General features: G+C 40.7%; 1 non-coding gene across 1 annotated transcript; it reads right to left on the reverse strand.

Moving 5' to 3' along the window:
* Positions 1-387: 387 nt before the first annotated feature.
* LOC129688253 (U6 spliceosomal RNA) lies at positions 388-494 on the reverse strand. Its single transcript, XR_008721901.1, has one exon. It is a non-coding gene; the product is annotated as a U6 spliceosomal RNA (small nuclear RNA).
* Positions 495-7,844: the final 7,350 nt, after the last annotated feature.

Below are 7,844 nucleotides of genomic sequence, written 5' to 3' on the forward strand. Positions count from 1 at the left end.
TTGGATGCAACAGAATGTTGGGTCCTGTTTTCTCAACCATTCTGTTAGTCTGTGTCTTTTTATTGGGGAGTTGAGTCCTTTGATGATGATAGATACTAGTGACCAAGAATTGTTACTTACTGTTGATGTGGGGATGGTGGTGTTACTGAGTTTCATTGCTTGTATTCTTTTGGGTTTTTTGTTGTGTAGGTATCTATTTCCTCTGTGTCCTTAGATGTAGTTTTTTTCCTTGGTTTGGAGTTTCCCTTCTAGTAACTTCTGTAGAGATGGGTTACTATGTAGATAATGTTTAAATTTGGTTTTGTCTTGGAATATTTTGAATCTCCGTCTATGTTGATTGAAAGTTTTGCTGAGCATAGTAGTCTGGGTTGGAATCTGTGGTCCCTTAAAAATATGGAACACTTCACGATTTTGCGTGTCATCCTTGCGCAGGGGCCATGCTAATCTTCTCTGTATCGTTCTAATTTTAGTATATGTGCTGCCGAAGCAAGCACTGGTCACCTGATTGTTATCTGGTTAAGGACTTTTGTATAAAAAACTTGCTGCAGAAACAGACTGATGTCATAATCTGGCTCCTGAGTCCAGGTTATGACCGTGTTTTTGTTTTGTGTTCAATAAACATCTATCAATCTGAGTCTGGTGTCCTAGTGGTCAGTGTGCGGCTATTCCTAAATTAGTAACAGTAAGTCCTTGTTTCACAAGAAATAAAGGTCCCAGCATCCGTTATTTCACCATGACCAGCTGAGACTTCTGGGGATGGATGGGCTCCCTGTCTTCCCGAATTCCTGGCTGGATCCCCGGGGCGTGGTTGCTGGTTAGTCAGCCACACTATGCTGGCTGTTTTGAACTTTTACCATTTACGGCCCACTGCAGCCCTCGTCTTCAGGAGCAAGCGGCTGGCTGTTTTTAAAGCAGCCATTTTGTCTGCCTAGACAAAACCAGGTTCCTGCCTCTGCCTCTCTTGGTTTCAGAGCTCCAAGGGAGCTTCTGTTACCATCTGCTCAAGAAGCAGACACTGTCTCACTCAAGGAGGTCCTTCATTGCCACCTCGCTTGGGTTTTGGAGCCCTGAGCTCCTTTAACCCTCATTTTATGCTTTCCACCTGGAGCGTGCTGGAAGGGGCCCAAGATTCCAGGGAGAGTACTTGACAAAGCCCAGGCTGTAGCTGAAAGAACAACAACCATTTTTCTATCAATAACGACTTTGTTGAACAACTGAACTAGCAATATATTCGATAGGCATTGAGGATTTTCATCTATATAAATCGATGGCCTAAAATATTCCTACTGAACAGTTACGTAGAGGAATTTAATTTAGAACATGGCTGCTCTGGCAAAAGATCACATTCAAAGACCTTCTAGGTCTGTATGATCCAGCTAGAATGCAAACACACCTTTAATGCAGGGGGCAGAGGCAAGCAGATCTGAGGTTAAGGCCAGCCTGGTATAGAGCAAGTTTCCAGTAAAGAAAAGCTTAGGTAACCGGGCATGGTGGCATATGCCTTTAATCCTAGCACTCGGGAAACAGACAATCCAAACACTCTGAGTTCGATGTCAGCCTGATGTACAAAGTGAGTCCAGGACAGCCAAGGCTACACAGTGAAACCCTGTCTCCCAAAACAAAAACAAAACAAAACAAAACAAAACAAAATACAGAGAGAAAGAGAGGAGACAGTTTTGTTGGGAGAGTTTTACACAGAGAGAGGTTGAATGAGAGAATAAGCTAGAGAATTAGAAGGAGCCAGAAGATTAAGATAGATTGCTAGAGTTAGTTTGAGGCCAAAGAGAGTAATTTAGAGGTCACGAGAAAAGCCAGATTGAATAATTCAGCAGGAGAGGAGTTTGAGCCAGAACAGCTGAGTTGAACCAGCCAGCTATGAGCATAGAAAGAACAAGAAAGGGTGAGCTTATTAAGAAGTAAGTCTCAGAGGCTAAAAATCTTCAAGGCCCAGGTTAGATTTACAGAGGTTAGAAGCTTCCAGGACTAGGCTTAGGTTAGCAGACAGAGGCAGTAAGCGTCTGGTACAACTGAACAGGTGAGTAAAAAAAGTTACTTTTACATTGTTTATGTGGTAATATTGGCAAATCTCATTAGCTAGACAATGAACATGTTAAATTACCAAATGGAATAACCTGAAGTAAATGGGGGAATCATTTATTGCCTAGGTGCACACTTTGCTCTGCCTGTTTTTAGGTAATGGAAATATTTTGATTTTATGTATGGTCAATCTGTAATAAATTCTCTATATATCAGATTTTCTCACCAAATTTCACAGGAAGTTCTTCAGGTACCTTTAATTTTGCTGTCAAGATATAGCATTATTTCCCTCAATTTTTAGTCACTTCCCTAATTCAGCTACTTTTTTTTTTAAAGCACACCTTTAGCTAAACACAAGTTATAACAGCCCTGAGTGGCTGCAATCTGCTTCTAACTTGCCCATCCATAGCGGCCTAGACTTTTCCATCTTCAATGTAGCCTGTGGCTGAGGTTTCTGTGATATCTCAAGATCCAACTGTTTACTTTGTAGACAGGATCCTCTGTGGCCTAGCTGCTTTCTACTTTTTCGGCATCAATTAGAACTTAATTCTCCCCATCTCTTCTTCAATTACAGCAATTTTCTTGTAAATCCTCATATTTGCCCAGGGCTGTCCAGCTCTCCTGTCTTTGAAAATGTTATCTGCTCTGCCTGAAACACTTTGCATACCATCTCGCTTACAAACCGCATCAGCAAATGTCTAATAATCTTCCAAATCTCTGGTCAAGTACTACTTCATTAGAAATCTCTCCAATGACCTTTCTAAGTGGGTCATTCAGCTCCCTCTTCTCTGCCATGATAATCACTTTTGCAATGTTAAATTTACTTCCGTAATAAGTTAATGAATACCTATCTCCCAGATTAGACTAAAAACTCTGGGTATCCAGGGTCACCATTTTTTTTTTAAATTTTTATTTAACTTTTATTAATTACACTTTATTCATTTTGTATCCCCCCATAAGCCCCTCCCTCCTCCCCTCCCAGTCCCCCCCCCCCCCCTTTTTTTTCTGAATGAAAAGCACAGCTATTGGCACGTATTAGGTTTTTTTTTTTTTTTATGAATGTGGTGTCGCGTGAAACAAACAACATAATGTTTGATCTCTACTATTTTATTAAATCTTGATGCAATATGTCAGGCTACATACAGTGGAAATTTGTGACTAGTATGGTTTGGATATAATGCTTCCTCCCCAAAGCCAAGTGTGGAAAGCTTTGTCCCACTGCAGTGCTCAGGAGTAAGGCTTTGGAAAGCAATGGTCTCATGAAGAATCTATTCAGCAGGTTAATCTACGGATGGTCTCAGATTTTAGTAACATGGTTAGGAACTGATGGTGACTAACAAATGGGGACCTGTTGGAGAACTTAGGCCACTGTGTGTGTTTTGAAGGCTGTGTCTTTTCAGTGTCCTCTTCTCTCTGCTCCCTGGTCATCATGAGAGGAGAAGCTTTGTCCTGCGTATGCCTCCTCCCTTCACCCTTTCTATGCTTTACTGCACTGTAACCAAAAGGCAAAGAAACTACTCCACTATTTGCTGAAAACGTGCACCCAAATAAGCAGTTCCTCATTTAAACCGTTTCTCCAAGGTATTCTGTCATAGCAAGAAGATGGGACTAAAATAATGGCTTTTCAAAGATCTTTGGACAGTTTCCATATTGATAGTTCTGAGAGTAAATTCAAAATTTATGGGTTTGTGGTACACTTGTATTATGCAAGCTTCATGCTAATTTATCCTAAGCGGGCGTCAATGGGAGGATTTACAGTCAGTGTTGAAGCCCTTGAAGCCTCAGGATGTTTTAGCAATGCAGTTACTACTTCACAGCATTTGTACTGAGAATTCCGGCGTCAGGTCCTATTTTATTTATTTATTTACTTATTTATTTTATTATTTCTTTTTTGTATTTTATTTTTTTCTTATCAGTTACATTTTATTAACTCTGTATCCCAACCGTGTCCCGATCCCTCATTCCCTCCCAGTCCCTCCCTCCCTCCTCTCCACCGTGCCCCTTGCCAAGTCCACTGATAGGGGGGACCTCCTCCCCATTCATCTGATCCTGTTTTATCAGGTATCTTCAGGACTTATTTATTTTTTATTAATTAAACAATAGGTACAGGCAATGGTGGGGTTTATACAAGACTGGAGTCAGAAATGTTTGGCATTCTTCCATGCTGTAAACAATCCTGGCTGTTTGATTTTCACTGAAGATGTTGTTCCTGAAAACTGTGTAACCCACTTCTTCATTCTCTATTTTGCTTTATTTAGCTTCAGCTACCTATAGTAGATCTTTTCGTCTTCCAAAAAATCTCTTAAGAAATTATTTCTTGATTCTGATATTTATATTTAAATATATATACATATGTGTGTTCATCTATATGTGTGTACATGTGTGTCCTGAGGAGTCCAGGGGAATCCACTTGGAAACCTGGAGCTAGAGTCATAGGTGACTGTGAGCTGGCTGATTCACAGGGATTCTGGAAACAGAACTCAGGTTCTCTGCAAGAGTGGAAAGTGTTTTAACTGCTGAGTCATCACTCCAGCCTCTGATTCTCTTTAAAAAGAGAATTATTGTGTTGGGCTGTGGTGGTGAATGCCTTTAATCCCAGTAGTTGGGAGGCAGAGGGAGTTTGAGTTTGTGCCCAGCCTGGTCTACATTGTGAGTTCCAGGACAGCCAAGGCTACATGAGAAACCCTGTTAAAAAATTCCAAATAAAAACACCAAACCAAAACAACAACAACAGCAACAAACACCAAAACAAAACATTTATTTTATTTTTAATTCTGTGTGTGTGTGCCTCCAGAGGCCGGAAGAGAGTGTTAGAGAGCCTGAAGCTAGAGTTTCAGGTGGTTGTAAGGTACCAGATGCAGGCTCAGGGACCTGAACTCCAGGTCCTCTGCAAGAAAAGTATGTGTACTTAACCACTGAGATATCTCTCAGTTTCCAAGTTGATACCCTTGGAGAAGATAATTATAATTTTTACACAACAAACGAAATATTTTTACATAAATAGTTTATACTCATCATTGTGGCTTAAATGACAATGTCCCCCATTGGCTAAATCTCCCGCTGGTAGAAATGTTTGAGAAGGATTAGGAGGTATGGCCTTAATGTAGGAGGTGTCACTTGGGGTGAGTTCTTAGGTTTCAAAAGTCCAGACCATTCCCATCTGTAGGCTGTCATTTTGTTCTGGTGACCGTGTCCTTTGTTTTACAGAAGATTTTCACTTTCATGAGGTCTTATTTATTGATTGTTGATCTTAGAGCCTGTGCTGTTGGTGTTCTGTTCAGGAAGTTGTCTCCTGTGCCAATGAGTTCCAGGTTCTTCCCTACTTTTTCTTCTAACAGTTTTAGTGCGTCTACTTTCATGTTGAGGTCTTTGATCCACTTGGACTTTACTTTTGTGCAGCATGATAGATATGGGTCTATTTGCATTTTTCTACTCATAGACATCCAGCTAAACCAGCACCATTTGTTGAAGATGCTGTCTTTTTTCCATTGTATGGTTTTGCCTTCTTTGTAAAAAATCAAGTATCCATAGGTGTGTGGGTTTATTTCTGTGTCTTCAATTTGATTCTGTTGATTGACCATTCTGTTTCTATGCCAGTACCATGCAGTTTTTATTACTGTTGTTCTATAGTACAGCTTGAGATCAGGGATGGAGATACCTCCAGAAGACCTGTTGCTGTACAGGATTGCTTTAGCAATTCTGTTTTTCTTTTCCATATGAAACTGTGAATTGTTCTTTCAATGTCTGTAAGAATTATGTTGGTAATTTGATGGGAATTGCATTGAATCTGTAATTGCTTTTGGTAAGGTGGCCATTTTCACTATGTTAATCCTACTGATCCATGAGCATGGGAGATCTTTCCATCTTCTGATATCTTCTTCAATTTCTCCTGCAGAGACTGATATTCCAACCAGGGACCATGCATGGAGAAGACCTAGACCCCCTGCTCAGATGTAGCACATAGGCAGCTCAGTCTCCAAGTGGGTTTCCTAATAAGGGGAACAGAGGCTGTCTCTGACATGAACTCAGTGGCTGGCTCTTTGATCTCCAGTCCCTGGGGGGTGGGGGGACAGCCTTACCAGGCCACAGAGGAAGACAATGCAGCCAGTCCTGATGAGACCTGATAAGCTAGGGTCAGTTGGAAGGGGAGGAGGACCTCCCCTACCACTGGACTAGGGGAGGGGCATGGGAGAAAAAGAATGAGGGTGGGAATGGGAGGAGACAGGAGAGGGGGCTACAGCTAGGATACAAAGTGAATAAACTGTAATAAATAATAAATAAATATTTAAAAAGTAAACATATGGATAGCATATCAGGGATCTATCAATTTTATAACATTTTACTAAGCAAAAAAGTGAGTCAAGAGCCAGAAGTGATAGAACATAACCCCAATATCAGTTTGTATACACAAGTGCACACACACACACACACACACACACACACACACACACACACGTATAAGTATGTGGAAGGCTGAGGGAGATGATCATGAAACCATCCAGGACTACATAGATTTCCAATGAAGCCTAGGATATATAACGAGCCACTACTTAGAAAAAGACAGAAAAGTCGGACAGGATGCTTCACACACTTCTGGCAGGTCTTCGTACCACTTACAGTTGCATACCATTGTCAGCGTGTGAACTGCACGTATGTCATTTATTACCGTGAAACTCCTATGCAACTTTGTTAATTGCATATAACATAACTTTTCTTTTTATATTCATTAATATAAAGCATAGAGATTAAGGAGCACTGAAGAATAAACAATTAGGTTTATTTGAAAAATAAAAAAAAAAGTCCAGACCTTTCTAAGCTAGCTCCCTCTCTGACTTGTGTTTGTGGATTAGGATATAAACTTGCCTCTACTGCTTCAGCACTATGTATACCTGTCTGCTGCCACTCTTCCTGCCACCATGATCATGAACTCAGGCTCTAGCCTGTAAGCCCCAGTAAACGATCTCTTCTTTAAGGTGCCTTGGTCACGATATCTTAGTACAGCAGTGAAAAAGTATGATAGTCATCCTATTGTTTATAAATAGATAGCTCAGAAGTGTTGTAATAACCTGCTTAAACTCTATAGCCCCTCTGTAGACTTCTTTTATCTCTTAGCATAACTATGGCTCCTCTGTTAACACCTGCTGTAGCCTTTAGCATCTCAGAAGACATTTTGCCTCCAAGTTTCCATTCAAGTCTAGACATGGTGACTCTGAACCATCTCCTTGGGGACATTACTGAAGTGGTCTGAAGGTCATCCCTTACCTTACACACAGACCTCGCACGTCAGTCACGGGGATGCTTCTCACTCACCCAACCATCCATTTGTAATGACTGAATAAAGTCTGAAATTTACAGCAATAGGTAAAGTTAATCATAAAAATTTGAAGGTTAAAGTTTAAAAATGAAAGATTGAGTTTTATTCTCTTTTAGAAGTTCTGATGATAGGGGCGTAGATTTACAATTTAATTCTCAGGTAACGTGGTCATTTAACGTAGGGTCAGAAACTGTTGGAAACGAGTACAGCGAAAGTACAGCAATGGGGTTTCCAGAGCAGAGCGAGGATCACTGAGTTTGATGTTCACGTAGCAGGCTCCTTTGCTCCGGCTACTCTAGGTGATATCATTCTCTGTGTGTGTCATGTCATGAAAAGCTTGACAGTTACTGGGTTTAAGTCCTCATTAAAGTTATTTATTTTTTAAAGAGCCCTCTCAGGATGTTTACACTCGGATTTCTCTGAATAGCATATGGAAAGAGGTTTCAAGAACCAAATAAAAACTGAGACACAGGCCTTTTCTCACCGACTACTC

The sequence above is a fragment of the Psammomys obesus genome, unplaced genomic scaffold (genome assembly GCF_907164565.1).
Source record: "Psammomys obesus unplaced genomic scaffold, mPsaObe1.curated_primary_1811, whole genome shotgun sequence".
NCBI lineage: Eukaryota > Metazoa > Chordata > Mammalia > Rodentia > Muridae > Psammomys > Psammomys obesus.